Consider the following 16,532-nt stretch of genomic DNA (forward strand, 5'->3'; position numbering starts at 1 on the left):
GAAAGACCTCAAAGTTCTGCATGGCTGCATGACAAAAGGGCTGTCACCTCTCCGGGTGTCACTAACAGTGCGTAACAAGGCAGCAGCTGGATTCTTTTCTGTTATTATCTGTCATTGCAGATAATAACAGTCTCGATCGACAATCGCGAGTGCCTCCAGGTCCAGACCGAGACAAGACCCAGTAAAATGCCTCAGAGTCCAAGACAAGACCGAGACCCTTAAAACGTGGTCTGGAGACCAAGACCATCTCAAGCACTACAAGGCGGGATGAGAATATGTTTCTGTGGAAGTGCAGTTCAGGGAAGAATGGCATTGCTTTGCTTAGACCGTGACAGACAGGGGGATCGTCCACTCACCTTCCAAAACCCCCCCGCCCCTCTCGTCTTTCAGGAAAGATTATCGACAAGTCCAATTGTCACGTGTCCACTTGTTGGACAGAAGTGACTGTGAACTTGTAAACCAACAGCCGTCGCTGCTAAAGAGCAAAGCAGGTTTGTATCAGAACCAGGTGGCATTTTGATTGAAATGAAGACGTGAAGAAGAAAGAAGTCAGCCGTGGGATTTTCTCAGCAGAAAAGACGTTTTCACTTTTCTCCCGACTTTGGCAGGAGTTTAAACATTCCCAGGGACTGCGGGGGCCCCCCGGGCAGGAAGTACCCGGGCCCCCAGGAACCCCACCGGAATCCACTGATCCACCCTGAGCCTCATCTTAGCGCCGCCTCCAACAGCAGCCCTGCAAAACTCCTGTATTCCTTGTGAACAATGTAAACAAGACGGTACGCCGGCTTCCTGTTGAAATCGACTCCCTTCCCCCAGACACGATGTGTGAAACGAACCCAGCAGACTGTTGGAAATATTCTGCCGCTGAACGATGCATGACTCCCTGGCGCCGGAGCTCTTACCTTCCCTTCACTTGGCTGAGCTGCACATTAAAAAAAAAAAGAAAAAAGAAACTGTGTTATGTGCCGCCATCGCTGTCGTCCCTCCAGTTGGTCACACGAGCTCATTTCCATAAGCCGCCTTTTATTTAAACGACACCCAGATGCCTTATGCAGCCACCTACGGCAGAGCAGGCGTACGCACATGCGAGCCTCGTACCCACAAGCCCTCAGGGGAACTGCGCTAACAACACGCACGCACGCACACACACACACACACAGTACATACACCTAATTTCCTAAAACCCACCCCTACGTGCCTGCTGAGATTCAAGGATTTAAGAGAATTTGCCTGCCAAGGGGGAATCGTGCTGGATTTCATCATTCAAACGTGTTATTCCAACGCCTTAGGACAATTTGTCGCGTATTAGCGGGCACTCGCGACTCCTTCCCATTGCCAGGGACGAGATGGGAAAGTTTTTCCGCTCCTGTGCATCTGCAAATTCGCACTGAAGGCGGGTGGGTGGGTGGAGGGGGATAAATTGGAAAAGGTCACTCTTGTAATATGAGAGACGATTTTTTTTTCTTTCTTTTTGTTCTGCAGATGATATGAATCCCCTTCCTGGCGAGTGATGAATTATTTAATTTTCATTCAGATGAAAAGATCCTCCATTATTCAACCAGGTTGGTGCTTCACCAAGGAAGTGGCTCCGGGTCGTGTGGCTGCCTCCCTGTCACACTTTGAACTTTCTGCGCCTTGTCTTTGGTCTTTTTGACTTGCCAGAGAGCTTTTTAATACTTACATGATACTGATTGAATTTGAAGATGAGAGTTCTCCTGTTGATGGTCCTGCTGGAACTGGTAGCTGACCCGGTCGCTGAAACCTGAAAGTACAGTACAGGTTTCATCGGTGGGTCAACTTGATTTGCAGAGAATCAGCAAAAGTGAGAGAGAAATCCTGACTGTCAGCTTAGCCTCGCATGAGGTCAACAGCAAATTTGCATGTCTAAGATTTGAAAATTAACATGAAGGTTTTGCTTGGTTCTTAAAAAAAAATGGATGAGTATTAGTGGATATTCTTGCTCTTGGTTTTGTGGAATAAAACAAAAGGTTTGTTGAGACACTTCCTGAACCCATCAAAAATATTTTCTACAAACTTGGAAATATGTTGTAGTACTGGAATATATTTTTTCAGGTTTATGAGCGACTACATTGGGAGAGAAGCCGCCGGGAGTTGAAATTTCAGGTCATAAAGACGAGAAACCTCAGCAAGCACAACAGGCACATCCATCTCCGACTCATATTGAACACACTCAATGTCAAAGGACATCATGCATATGTAGCGCTCGCTGCCAAGCTCAGAGCGAAAGAGAACATATCATATTTTTTAAAGCAGTATCAGTCAAACAGGCAGTCTCCCCCACTGACTCCTTTTGCTTTATGGCGTCACAGTGTTTCCCCGCAAAAAAAAAACTACTAGTCATAGAGCCGATCACCTCAGGCAACAGGTTTCCAGACATGTTCAAATCAAAGAACTTGTCTAACTGGGCACAAACTATAGATGATCAGTCCCTGCCCACAAGATTCAACTCAGCAAATGAGACAACACTGTCAAGCTTTTCGTCACTCTGTCAATGTATTAATGCAATTCATGAAAAACCAATCAAAGGAATAGACAATAACATATCCCTGGTTTTGCTGACAATTCTTTCAACCTTCTTTAGATCCAGATCCTACTTTGTAAACCATCAACTGTGAATGAAAATATTTGTCTTTGTTCAGTCAAATAATCTCAGGCTTCAGCACACTGATGTAAAGAAAAACAGGTGATAAAGGAGTAGAAATAGGAGGAGGGAGAGGAGGAGGAGGATGAAGAGGAGGGAGAGGAGGAGGATGAAGAGGAGGGAGAGAAGGAGGATGAAGAGCAGGGAGAGGAGGAGGAGGATGAAGAGGAGGGAGAGAAGGAGGATGAAGAGGGAGAGAAGGAGGAGGGAGAGGAGACAAGATGACTCTGAGTGGAGATATTTAGACATCACAATTTCCTGAGCTGTTGGCTGACGTCACTGTCGCGATCCTGAGATTATTCGCACCGACGTATGACTTGTTATTATTGGCACCGTTATAACCCCCCACCCCGAACACCCCCTCCCCCACCCACACAGTGGACGCACTCGTCGCTCTCCGGCCAATAAGAGGCGCTTCATCTGTCTCGTTAACGCCTGAACTCGCACGACTCGGCGGGTTTCGCCCCTGCGGTGCCTGCGGGGGGCTCCTCTTGCGGCCACAATGCAACTCCCGCAGCTCGGTGCCACTCTGCGCCGTTTAGCGAGGAAAAAAGTCTCTGATGGTTCTTTGTGTCGGCGCGGACCGACGCGAGAATGTCTCAGCGCGGCGCCTCTTTGATGCTTTCGACGCGCCTCGTTAACAGTTTAAATTTACACCTGCCTCACGCATTCCTGCGGGATCACGGCCCGCGTGTGAAGAGGGAAGTTTGTTTCCCTGGAAGCGTCTAGATAAAGTTCCGCGATGACCTTTTATAGAGTCTGCGCTGCAGCACGCGCCCCATGTGGGTTTATTACTGGTAGAATTTTGTCTTTTTTTCTTTTTTTTTTTGCAGCATTATTGATCGCAGCGCGCACGAACACACGACTTGAAATAATAAAAGTCTGACTGAACTGCGGCTGATTGAGGATGACTGAGGTATAAATATCAGAAATTCCGCTCTCACATCGTCCGCTGTGACTTCAAACAGGCCTCGGGCACTGACCCGCGGGGGGAAGCATGCTGCTGGGAGCCATTATTCTTAGTTAATAAATGCAAACATTTGTTCCTGATGGCTCACTTAACCTCTTAATTTATGTATGACCACCAGAGCCCCATTCACGGGGGAGCCATCGGTCAAGCAGGCCCTTTATATCTCCGGCTGCGTGCTTCACGCAGCAACGAGCGCAGCCGCGCAGCCGGAGCCGCGCCGTGACGCGCCCTAATTGTGCCGCGTATTGACAAGTCGGTTCCGGTGCGTTAGCGATTTTCCGCCGCTCCGTGACGGGGTTTCTGGCCGACTTTGGGACATCTGCAGGGGGTCAGGGGTGAGCGAGAGCCCGGAGCCGCGTCCATCTGCCCGACGAATGCCCACGTCTCCGCGCACACAGGCGCGCTAAACACCTCTAATAGGCTGCATTACATTTGCATTAGGAGCCCATAATGAGCGAGCCGACGTGAGCGGAGAATAGACCCATTACAGTATCAATGAAAGTGCGCTGCGGTAATTGACTGCCGCCGAGTGAGATGAAAATAATGACAGAAGGGAAATTTTCTGTGCCATTATCTCGGCCCACGAGCGCCTCCAGCCCGCGCGCGTCTTTGTGCAATCCGAAATGATATCGAGCCGAATCTGGGACACAGACATGAAACAGCAACTCGGAGATGGTTTCCTAATCCTCTAATCTTTTTTTAGGAGGAGAACTCTGAGATGTGTCCTTAAACTCAGCCAGTGGATTCTCATTTTAAATATTCACCGCCGCTGCGTGCTGAGGCAGGGTCGTCCTTAAAAATAACATGCACGTGGGGGAAAAAAATAAACACAGTGACTCCAAATATAACATCCTGCTTGACTCTTTCCTACATTAATTTACTATGAAATAGCGTGTGTGTGTGTGTGTGTGTGTGTGTGTGTGTGTGTGTGTTTTTTTTTTTTTTGAAGGGCACGCAGATATTGGCATGGAAGGTTGTGTTGGTCTAATTCAGGGGTGAGCAAACTTTTTGACTGGTGGGCCACAATGATATCTAAAAAATGACGGAGGGGCCAGAGCAGCAGCAGATGGATGGAGTGTTTTGGTGACCCACCTCATAGGAGGTAAAAGTGATCATGTGGGAAACACCTGACTTTAATGTCAATTGAAAATGAACAAAGCATTACAACAAAATATCTCTTTGAAGCCCCACCTTTGTTAGCATGAATACGACTTGTATCCCACTCTGGCTCTGCTGACTTTGGAGATCTTGTGGGCAGAATTGCAGCAAAGAAATCAGACAATTCCAAGCAAGAACGGAGAACCACTGACACGCTCCTATCAGTGCTTTTTGAACCTCTTCTGTTCAAGGTTCAGCAAAAGTCAAGGCAGAGTCTGAGGGTGCGTCTATGTCTGTGCAAAATGGCTTCATAAAACATGTTGCATAATGTAAGTGCTCCATGTACTCTGTGTGACTATCGGTTGTGCCTCGTTTATAACCTGGATCTGGAGTCTGACAGACGGAGTCTTTTGTTTCTTTGTTTGTTTTACAGTGGACCAGGAACCAAGTGTTATGAAAGAGAGTGAAAACAGTCTTAATGTCCATCAACTTGATGACCCACAATGTGACTCAGCACACATGGGGCCACAAAAGATCCATCTGCTCCATGCGTTTGATTTTTCAGAAATGAGGACTGCAAACACTGTGTTGCAGCCTTGTTTGCATCCAATTTGATATAATTGGCCAATTAATGCAACACCTGATTTGAGATATAACAGGAGTTTTCCAAGACCAATCACTGTCCCTTTATGATAGAGAGGCGAGAGCTATGGCCATAGGCTAGCTTCCTTAAAGCCCTTTAATGCACATTTTGAAGAATATTGCACTGGAAAATTTACAGTAACAGCAAAAGTTCTTGTCTTTTTCAGAAGAAGAGCTAACATGCAAAATGTTGGATGGAAAATTGTTTTGCAGAATCACCTGTGACATATACAACATTCAGTTGACATAAGATGCATTAGAGTGATACCTCAGTTCTGCTGCTGACTTAAAATAATAATGAGAAATTGAATGCAAATTGAATTCCTGAAATCGACTCTCCAGCTTGTCTTTCTTCCTGTAGCCACAAAAAAACATCCCATGACATCACTAAACTTTACATAGCTTCAATCATTTGACCCGAGTCACGGATTAGAAACATGGATCTTGGCACGTTTTCCCTTTTCCCTCTTGAAATGGGAACTAAACTGGTGTTTAACTGTGCCATCAGCTTCCTGCTGATGACACAGCTGCAGCGTGGTCATTTTAATCAGAATGGGTCAACTCTTCCTCATTAAAAGAAGAGCAAAGAACGGCACCAAGTGGTGTTCTCTGTTTCGAACCGCCTTTGGACACAGTTTAGTTAAACACTGCAGCTCATCTCATCAGGCCACGGCGCAGCAGCATGAAAATTCTTCCAAAAATTCTTCCAAAAATCTGAAAGTTGTTTTCTTTCCCCTTCAGCATCTCATTGTTTCCCATCCTCCCGCCCAGCAAATGGCCGTCTGAGATCAATCCCGTCGATTTGCAAACCTTGTGTACCATTAAGATTTTATGCAAGAGAGTGGAGGGTAAAATCAAGAGCCAGACTCGCTAATCAGAAACGCTGATCGCAGTTTACACGGACGGCAAATAACACCGATTACAAATCTGGACGGATTCGGCCTCCAGATTTTAAAGGCGTGGAGGAAGTGACGGCCTGTTTGCTTGCGGGTCTGATGGACTGATTGCGGCAGTCCCCGGCCGTCTTTCTGCACAGAGTCGTCGGGGTTTCGGCTGTTGCGCCTGTGATCGCGAGACACAAGAGCGGCGACGCGTCGAGACTCGGGGTGGCAGAAAGCCAGCGACTATCTGTCTTTCAGAAAAAAGAATAAATGAAAAAAAAAAACACCACGGCGGTATAGCGAGTTTGACGGAGGATCCTGACAGAGCCGCCGTTCGCTGGCTGCTTTTGATGAACGGCTGCAGCTGCGTGGCTCCACCTCTGCAGTGCACTGTGGGAAATACACCTGTAGTGCTTCTGGAGACATCAATCTGGCTGCGCCGCAGCGGCGGAGACGCCTCGGATTGAATCATTCAAGAGCAAGCTGTGAACCTGCAGTCCTACAGGGGTAGTGGAGGTGTGTGTGTGTGTGGGGGGGCGGGGGGGGGAGTGGGGGGGAGGGTTGGTTCTTATGTAGTCCATCTCAGGTGCCCGCCTCCTGATCCAGTCTCTTCTGCTGTGCTCAAATCCAGGTTCTGAAGGGCCCGCCTGGCCCCTGCATGGCAGCCAACCCCACCTACCCAAATTAAAAAAACAACAACACGCACACGCACACACACACACACACACACACACACAAACAAAGGGGCTCCGGCTCTGGCGGAACTAACCGACTTTGGCCCACTCATTGCGTTTGTTAGCCCCACAGAGACCCTGAATATAGAACAGCCATTCTATCTAATGAGGCAGAACTTCATGGCTGCCTCCATAAAACTTTGTCAGCCTTCTGTTCTCTGGCAACAAAGCCAGATTTCTCTCTCTCTCTTTCTCTCTCTCACACACATACACACACACTCACTCTTTTTTTTTTTTTTTTTTTGCTTTTTGCCTTTTTTCCCCCTCTCTCTCCCCTGCGACGCCCCCAAAAAATGTAACGATGAATCGAACGCGGGCTTTTTCCTATCGGTGCACGCGAGACAAGTGTTGCAAACAAAGACGACTATGTGGAGAAATAGGGCGCTTAGGCGGGAGGAGCGATCAAGAGAAACGCCTCCGCCGGGGAATTGGCTTTTCATGACACGGGGGTTGTAGTTTTATGAAATAGCCTACATTTGGCTTTGTGTCGAGGGTCTATGAGGAATTGTGGGTGAGGATGTTTTCCTCTACTCCCCCCCCCCCTGACTTTTTAAATATTCTAATCAGATGCTTCCCAGAGCCGATACTAATTTGACTATTTCTCATTTATTGTGAGTTAAAAGATAATTGGCTGCTGCCTGCTGTGTGTGGTAGTGCGCCTGCGAGAGTCTCTGTTTACAAAGCTTGTTTTCTCTGCTTAAAGCCACTGCGGAGCCAGAATGCGGCAGACTAGCTGCTTTTAACAGGAGTTTGTCACTTGGAGTCCAGCGGGTAAGACACCAGTCATACACACAGCACGTACAAAGACAAGATCTTGTGTTTTTTTTGTTTAGGTTGGGTAGAAGAAGTTACATTTAAAGGAGGGTTATTTCTGACTTTGACTTTCACTTTGAACGCTGCCTTTTCAATCAACTGCAGTTTACAAAATTGAGAAAGGATGTATCTTGACAGCTTCCCCTCCTCAAATCTGTATGTCTACATTTTTACAGAAAAAACTGTTTATACGGAAGAGTCCAAATATAAAGAGCCTCATGGTCCATTTTTAGAAGGAGTGGCAACGGTGTAAAAACTGATAAACAAGTGAAGATTTCCATCCGTCCATTTTCAATACCCGCTTCTTCCTGAGCTCAGGGTCACGGGGTTCTGCTGGAGCCTATCCCAGCTGTCTTAGGGCGAAGGCAGGGTGACACCCTGGACAAGTCGCCAGTTCATCGCAGGGCCACATAGAGACAAACAACCATTCACACTCACATGCACACCTACGGACAATTTAGAGTCTTCAATTGACCTCACATGCATGTTTTTGGACTGTGGGAGGAAGCCGGAGAACCCGGAGAGAACCCACGCAGACACAGGGAGAACCCGGAGAGAACCCGCGCAGACACGGGGAGAACATGCAAACTCCACACAGAAAGGTCCCAGGCCTGGAATCGAACCCACAACTTTCTTGCAGTGAGGTTTTTGGAGTTTTTGAAATATAAATATAAACATCTGGGAGCTATTTGAATTTGTTAGTGTCTAGCATTTTAAACCTGAATCTTTTGGTAAAGTGACGTTGGAAGTTTTGACCAATGTTGCTAAACTAACTTTGGGGGCGGGGGGGGTTGGTTCTTATGTAGTCCATCTCAGGCGCCCGCCTCCTGATCCAGTCTCTTCTGCTGCGCTCAAATCCAGGTTCTGAAGGGCCCGCCTGGCCCCTGCATGGCAGCCAACCCCACCTACCCAAATTAAAAAAACAACAACACGCACACGCACACGCACACACACACACACACACACACACACACACACACACACACACACAAACAAAGGGGCTCCGGCTCTGGCGGAACTAACCGACTTTGGCCCACTCATTGCGTTTGTTAGCCCCACAGAGACCCTGAATATAGAACAGCCATTCTAGGAAGCCGGAGAACCCGGAGAGAACCCACGCAGACACAGGGAGAACCCGGGGAGAACCCGGAATCGAACCCACAACCTTCTTGCAGTGAGGTTTTTGGAGTTTTTGAAATATAAATATAAACATCTGGGAGCTATTTGAACTTGTTAGCGTCTAGCATTTTAAACCTGAATCTTTTGGTAAAGTGACGTTGGAAGTTTTGACCAATGTTGCTAAACTAACTTTAGACCTCTTTCTAAGCAGCCTTACTTGGCCCTGCAAATGACTAAATAGTGAAATCTGGCACAGCCATTTTGACAAGCTCCGACCCGAGTCTTAGTAGGCAGGAAAAAAAAAATCAGCGCTACATGCAGAGTTTAGTTGTGGCGGAAGCAGGAAGCTAACAAAGTACTTTCCTGTCAACACGTGCACGTGAATAAAACTCCAAATAATGTGAGGGTCGTTCTTGGTAGTTAGCAGCCTTGCAGAGGGAGGAGCATCAGTGCAAAACTGTAAAAGACCTTCAGCCTTTTTTTGAACCCCCTTAGCATTTCATGCACGCTCTCTTGGCAACGTGCTGTGAATGTTTTGTCTCTGAATATTAAACGCGGTATTCAGAGATCTATTTGCGGCTCGCCAAACTTTTTCTTATTTTTTTATTATTATTGCGTACGTTATCTCACAGTAAGCTCTCAATTCTGCGTCAGTCCGTCAGCCGCGCTTTATTTGCATACAGCCTTTCCACCATCAAGTGCGATTGAAAAGTGACAACAAACAGCATATGAGGCGTGAGGACTTTGACACAGCAGATCAGAGACAGCCACATCTGTGCTCTCCCAGACAGATATGCCTACTCATAAGCTTTCATCCGGCGGAAGGTCTCCGGTGGCTCACTTCAGTTGCGGCTCATCCCGGGCAAAGCGCGACTCATCCTGGGGATCTGAAAGATAATTTTGTCCTTTAGAAGACAGTCTTTCTGTGCCGAGCACATTGTCTTTGCTGCTCTGCCTCATTAGAGCCTCTCAAGGCCCTGCATGAACAATCAAGGCTGCGCTGCTGAAATATTGATTAGCTCTATAGCGGGCACAGGGATATTTCAGGACTATTTTTTATTATTATTATCATTATTATTATTGTTTTTTTGGGAGGTGGTGTGGGGGGCTGTGGGGGGTTGCAAATCGACTGTTTGCTGAATTTTTGCCTTTGCGAGGCGGTTTTTCTCCCAGGGGGGAAAACAATGCAGTCTCTTCAAAGTCTTGCGCGTGCACGCACGCACGCACGCAGAGGGAAAACGCCGATTGCACAGCGCCGTGGTTATGGGTGCGTCAGCCTGCAACTTCTGCGCGCGCGTGTGGATTGTGTGCGGAGTGCGTGGGCACTCGCCGCGTCCCCTCGCATTTTTCTGCGTGGCTTTATACCGGGCGTAAGCCGTAATGTTCAAAGAGAATGCTATAGTATTGTTTATGGCGGACGACTTCATAAACAGGGACGCTTTAATTCTCTCTGAGAGGGGAAGAGCACCTCCGGGTGCACTGCCAGCTGGACTTGTTGTTACCTGCGCAATCCTCTGTCGCTGCATTAACATGGCTTCTGCCGCGCTCTAAATAGAGCCGTGGGGACTGGAAAGTGGCGAGGAAATGCAAAAAAAAAAAAAAAAAAAAAACAGAAAGAGAAAGAAACAGAGGGGGAACGTGCAAAGGTAAGATTGAAGAGGAGTGGGAGAGGAGATAAGAGAGAGGCATTTACAAAGTAAGTAAGAGTGGGAGTCGTGTTGCCTCTCAAATCGGCAAGTTTAAGAAGCGTTTCCACCTTGGCGGCTAAACGCGCCCGCTGATTGTCTTATGTGACTCACAGGGTCTATAAAGTAGGTTACTGGGTTATTGCTTGAAGTTAAAAAGCTCATAAGCCTCACAACGTTTTAGGGCCGTCATGGGAATCATTCCGTGCCCGAGAAGCGTGTCACAAAGTTTATCTGCGATAATGGAATGTTTCGTTAAAGCTGCAACACTTGGAGCCCACACGGAGGAAAGCAGAGAGCGCTAATTGTTTGCCAGGTGGCAGAGGAGGAGGAGGAGGAGGGCGTCTGATCCCACCAGGAACAGCTCTCTGTCTCGGGATGAAGATGAGCGGCACACCGCTGTGTTTTTGGAGAAACTGCCACGGCACAGGTTGGTTTTTCATTGAAGTTCTGAGTTGCAGATCCATGTGATCGTCTCACATCACAGCCAACCAGGCTCCCCAACACCCCGGGGTCGGCAGCTGCAGGGTCGCTGGGATTCTATTCCTGAAATATTCCCATCCACCTCTCCAACTTTCAGTCGAGTTCAGTTTAATTTCAGCGAAGCCAGTCGGCTTCCTCTGCGGCCGAGGGGTTCAGAGCGAGACGTGGCTGCTCCAAGCCGCTCTGAAAAACTGCACCGGCACCCAGAAGATGCTGCTGCTAGTTTAGCACAGCAGCTGCAGCCGCAGAGATGAGCATGGATGCTGCAGTGCAGGCAGTTTTACTAGAGTTGGATGGTGTTTTCACATCACAAGATCAAAAGTGAAGGCACGTAACGCTTCCCTCAGCAGACATCACTGCTAATATTGCAAAGCCACAAATCCGATTGGAAGTTTTTGCCACTCAATTAAAAACACGGGACAAGTTCTGTATAATAGCGAAATCAAAAGGATTACAAAAAAATTCTACCTGGTGCTGGTGCGGCAGATGAGTTTGCTGCCGGCTGAAGACAGGAAGAAGCGGTTTGAGTGGACCCACAATGTGACATCTGCTTCAGGGTCCAACACCTTTCTCAAGTTTTCTGGGGGGGGGGACAGAAAATGAAATGAATGTTGATGCTCAAACATTGACTGGAGGAGTCTACGGGTTGAGAATCAGGCCGAGCCAGCAGCTGTTCCAGGCTCTACAGACGAGTACGAGTCCTTCACAAAAACCAAAATCGCTATTTTTAAATATCCCTCATGTACATTTTAACCTATTGAAAGCTAAGGTCTTATGAAATTGTGCAGTGGGTGAACGAAGAGGTGCAGACGTTTTTGTTCTCCGTGGCTGAAGAAAAACAAAATGAAACCACCAACAGTGAACAGTATTCAGCAAAATCATTCTGAGACTAAAACGTTTTGTTAAAATACAAGAAATAAAACCATTGAATCGGGGACCAGGACGGCATAATAAGCATCAAGAGACCTTCGGTCCACCTTGCAGCAGTAACTCCACCCACGCTGAGCTGGGACCAAGTCACATTTGAAACACACCCGTGCCGAGCCGTGCTGTGCCGAGCCAAGTAGCGTTAGTGGAAACAGGCCCTTAGTTGCATCACAGAGGTCTAAGTTCCAACAACATTCTGCAAGATTCCCTCCTAGCTGTGTTCCCTGACGTGAATATACGTCTCCACAAAGTCCAACCCTTTACTTCCTGCTGCCTGCTCCACACACAGTTCCGCCCTCAGTGCAAGACTCTGTCGTGAATAAAGAACCTGGATCCCCCTCACTGCCGCGCTGCTCTGAGATTTTAAAATAGTGATTGAAACAGACGTCAAAGCACTGTGTCTTTGTTGCGAGCGACACGCGCATTTTTCATTTTCCAACCTCGGATGCGAGCGCAAGCCGATCACATCTCGGCAACAGCTGGCAAAACTTTGCTACAGCGTCGTCGCGCTAATGCCGCGGAATAAACAGCCGCCTAATGCTCCGAGTTCTCGCAGCGTATTTCATCTCCCTCGTGAGCTGCGCGGCCGAGTTTGTTCTGCTGTCTGTTGCCGCTGTCAAGATTACTCATTCCTCACTGTAAGCACGTTAAGCGAAACACTTGGTGAGTAAAAAGTTTCTCTCCCGCTGCAGATTGCCTTAATTCCAGGTGATTGATGAGTCAAACGCCGGCCGCCTCAAACCGGGCGACCTGCTTTCGGCTGCATCAGCATCGACGAGCGCCTCGTCTGTATGCAGGCTGAGCACACATGCTGCATACTTGGAGAGGATGCATGTGGCAGCGGAGGTGGTGGTGGTGGGGGAGGGGCATAACTTCACATGAGTGATACTCAGACGTCTGCCATCCTTCCATGCTTCTCTTAACTCATCCACGCCCATCTGTTCTTCCACAGCACGGCACAATCTGGCGTGCAGCAACCATCAGGTGTGTGCGCGCGCACACACGCACACAAACACCCTGCAGTCATTCATTAAGCAACCTTATGTGCTACGTTTCAGTTCCGGGTTGTCTTTGAAACCAAGAAGAAGAAAAATACAGCGGATGGATTAAAGTTGCATTCACAGACGGTTCCCAGCTCGGATACAAGCCTCTAATTCTTTCCACCCGACTCCGGGGGCCCAGAGTTGGCCCTGCGTGTCTCCACTCGCATATATCTCTGCTTTTTGCAAAGTGCCCGATGCGGTGAATCTCTGTGCGCTCTCCGTGACCTCCCCCTGAATCCCGGATGGCAGTGATGGAAACAGCCCCGGACAAAAGTCGGGTGGGACTCAAAAGCAGTGAATGGGTGAATGAGTGGGGTGAGGGTGAGGGGGTAGCGGAGTGGGCGGAGCTCGGGAGGCAGTAACGGCTCGGCGAGACTTTAAATCATCATTGGAAAGTCATTAGAAAGCTGGCGGGGACGGGCGGAGCCGGCCGCACAGATTGCGCGCTCCCGAGCACAATGCCGGCAATGAAGTGGAAGCGCGAGGGAGTGTCCCGGGACAGATTTCTTTGCACTAGTTACTCCTCCGGCCCTAAACTTTCACCGCAATCTGTGTTCGAGGTGTTAAAAAAGTCGCATTCATGAGATGTTAAGCGCTTTGTTTGCGCGGGGAGGAATTTATTCAAAGTGTTGCTGCAATGGGCGCCAGATGGGACGGGAGGTGATGGATAGGAGCAGAAGTTAAAGGAGAGGGGGGGGAACAGAGACGGAGTGAAAAGTGAAGACGCGGGGTGTTTAATGTAACTGGACGTTACCAATCTGGTGGCTTTCTGGTGTCGGTCCAGGAGCTGCTGTTGCTGCTGCTGCTCCACCTTCGAGTCAACGGAACGACAAAGTTCAGGGTCCCCTCCTGGCGCGATGCGATGAACAGTCATTTTAAGTATTACAACCCTCGGCTTTTGTGTGCGGAGGCTCCAGACTCTGGGGAGTTGGGTAATATTTGGGCTATACTGGGTTTTGTCTTCGGTTTATTGTCGGCCAAAAAAGCAACAGCAGTAGCAAGAACTTCACACTTTCTCATCAACACATGTCGCACTCCCGAAACCTTTCCCCCAACATAAAATGTCCCCCTAGACACACGTTACAGGTAGGAACCATTACCTTGTAGGACTGACTGAAAAAAAAATAAAAAATAAACAAATAATAAATCTTCAGTAAATAATAACAATACAAAATATTAGTAACAATTATCCAAAAATTAACACGCTGCAATAAATCGGATTACACTATGAACTGTGGCTTGAAAATCGTGCCCATGTTGTCTCCATTAAAACAAAGACTTAACACCAAAGGTTTGGCCCTGTTACATAAAAAAACAACAACCAAAAAAAACGCCAAGTCATTAAAGTCATTTTGCACTTTTTGGGCTGGATAGATAGATAGATAGATAGATAGATAGATGTCAAGCAATATTTGACCATTTTACTAATCTCTCTCGTGGACAGGGTTGGGACCCCTGCACAGCTCCCCCACACTCTGTGTCTCCTCCTTATTTTACCTCCTAATGCCTAATGGCCCCACAAAGGAGGCTAATTAACCTGCGCACTCCTCCATCACGCGGTCCATTTTTGATAAGAGTTAGGGGACAATGCGGTTGTTTTTTTTTTTTTGGCGTGTCTGCACGTCAGTGAAGTGCCGTCCTCAACCGAGACCCCCTAAACAGAACAAGAGGAGGCCTTTGGTTCGCAGCGGCTCTCTCAAGTGTTGCACTCAGGAGCCGCCGGGCGCATTCAACTCCTAATCATCTCCATCAATAGTGTGGAGGACGAGGCCGTCAGACGGGCCCTGGAGTGCGCTTCTGCGGTGGAGAGGCGATAATTGGATAATTAGTGCTGGAAACCAATTAGGGCTCTGTGCTTGTGATGGCACGCGAGTTAAGCGAAGGCGGGATGAGAGGGAGAGAGAGGTGGGGGAGAGCGAGAGGGGGTGGGGGTCTCTGATCGATTATGTTAAGACTCCCCCCTCCCTCTCCAGCACATCCCTCCTTTCTCACCCTGCTGCTGCCTCCGCCGCTGATCTGCCGGACAATAGAGACCAAATCGCCCATTTCCATCTCAATGAGTTAAGCCCCAACAAGAGGCAGGGATCGGGCGACCGGCTTCGCACCCCGAATACCCGCCGATCACGAGAGCAAATGGGAGCACAATGCGGGAGAAAAGAAAAGAGAGGGGGAGAGCGGGGGGCGCACTAAAGATATATTTATATATGTTAAAGAAAATGCTAATACGCCGCGTGAAGAATGGGGGGGGATTTCGTAGACTCTCACTAATTCTGCTATTGTTGAACTCGCGTGCAGACGGGCGAGATTGACACGGTGATCACGTGAGAGAAACCCCCAGCCCCCACCAAGCCTGGCCCTTCTCTCTTTTTTTGAAAAGGTATGTTTGTGTCTATGTGTGTGTCCTTCAGATGACAGCTTTGCTTTTTTTTTTTTTTCTATGATGGGAGGGGTGACGCCGCGGCGGTGGTGTCTGTCAAACACGCTGCCTGCCTCCTCTGCAGTGCACGCGCGCGAACGTCTAATCCGCCAGGCGAGACCCAACGTATGGTGTAATTTGCTTTTGATTGCTCTCTCTCTCTCTCTCTCTCTCTCTCTCTCTCTCTCTCTCTCTCACACACACACACACACACACACACACACACACACACACTCGCGCTCTCTCTCACTCTCTCTCTTTCTCTCTCTTTGTGTGTGTATGTGTGAGAGTGCGCGCGTTCTCGTGCGTGCGACAGAATGCAATGCCGTGTAGTCCACAAGCATAAAGAAATGACAATAAACACGGGGATTCTCACACGGCCTCCACTGTGAGCTCATTACCAGCGGGCTTCAATGGTTCCCTCTCTTGAATTCAAGAATGGGGCGCCTGTGGAATGAAAGCGGGATCCCTTGGATCGGGCTCAACAAAATCATCCGTATCTACAACAACAACAACAACAACAACAAAAACAACAACCAATAATCTCATTCTACAACTTGTCACATTTGCTAATCATGTGCTATGATTGCCAGGGCTGGAGGAAAAGAACATGTGCAGTTACATATTAAAGGTCCCACATTTCACTTACTGGATAGTAATAACTATGAACGTGTCTCCCAGAAAAGGCCCTTCCTTCGCTAGATTTTCATGGCTTTGTCTGTTTAATCTAGAGCATCATCTTCAGTTTTAGCAGGAACGGAAATCCCACCAGTATTTCAGTGTCTGCTAAAAACAAAGAGCTAAATACGCTGTTTTCTGATCATCTATAACGTTTTTGGATAATTGTTTATGGAAGGTTACTCCTGAGTATGGCATAAAAAACACTTTTCTAAAAATTGCGTCTTTAAAACATAACCATTTCAAACGATTGGTTTCATCATATAATCTGCTACAAAAGTGTGAATGCATTTCACACATTCACCCATGCAGGAAATGCATGTCGGGAGTCCAACCTTCTCACTCCCTCATTATATTCCTACTGCCTCCAACTGTGGCGCC

General features: G+C 48.0%; 1 long non-coding RNA gene across 2 annotated transcripts; it reads right to left on the minus strand.

The window, feature by feature from the left end:
- Positions 1-1,701: 1,701 nt before the first annotated feature.
- Positions 1,702-14,120, minus strand: LOC142884203 (uncharacterized). Of its 2 annotated transcripts, none has more exons than XR_012926137.1 (3): positions 13,812-14,119; positions 11,556-11,667; positions 1,702-1,762 (listed from the first exon to the last, which is right to left on the minus strand). It is a non-coding gene; the product is annotated as an uncharacterized LOC142884203 (long non-coding RNA). The 2 variants fall into 2 exon arrangements; XR_012926138.1 differs by lacking the exon at positions 1,702-1,762 and adding an exon at positions 9,551-9,806 and having other exon boundaries at positions 13,812-14,120.
- Between the last annotated feature and the right edge of the window lie 2,412 nt (positions 14,121-16,532).

The sequence above is a fragment of the Nelusetta ayraudi genome, unplaced genomic scaffold, assembly GCF_046127955.1.
Source record: "Nelusetta ayraudi isolate G7.1 ecotype Tasmania unplaced genomic scaffold, CSIRO-AGI_Nayr_v1 ptg000011l, whole genome shotgun sequence".
Classification (NCBI taxonomy): domain Eukaryota; kingdom Metazoa; phylum Chordata; class Actinopteri; order Tetraodontiformes; family Monacanthidae; genus Nelusetta; species Nelusetta ayraudi.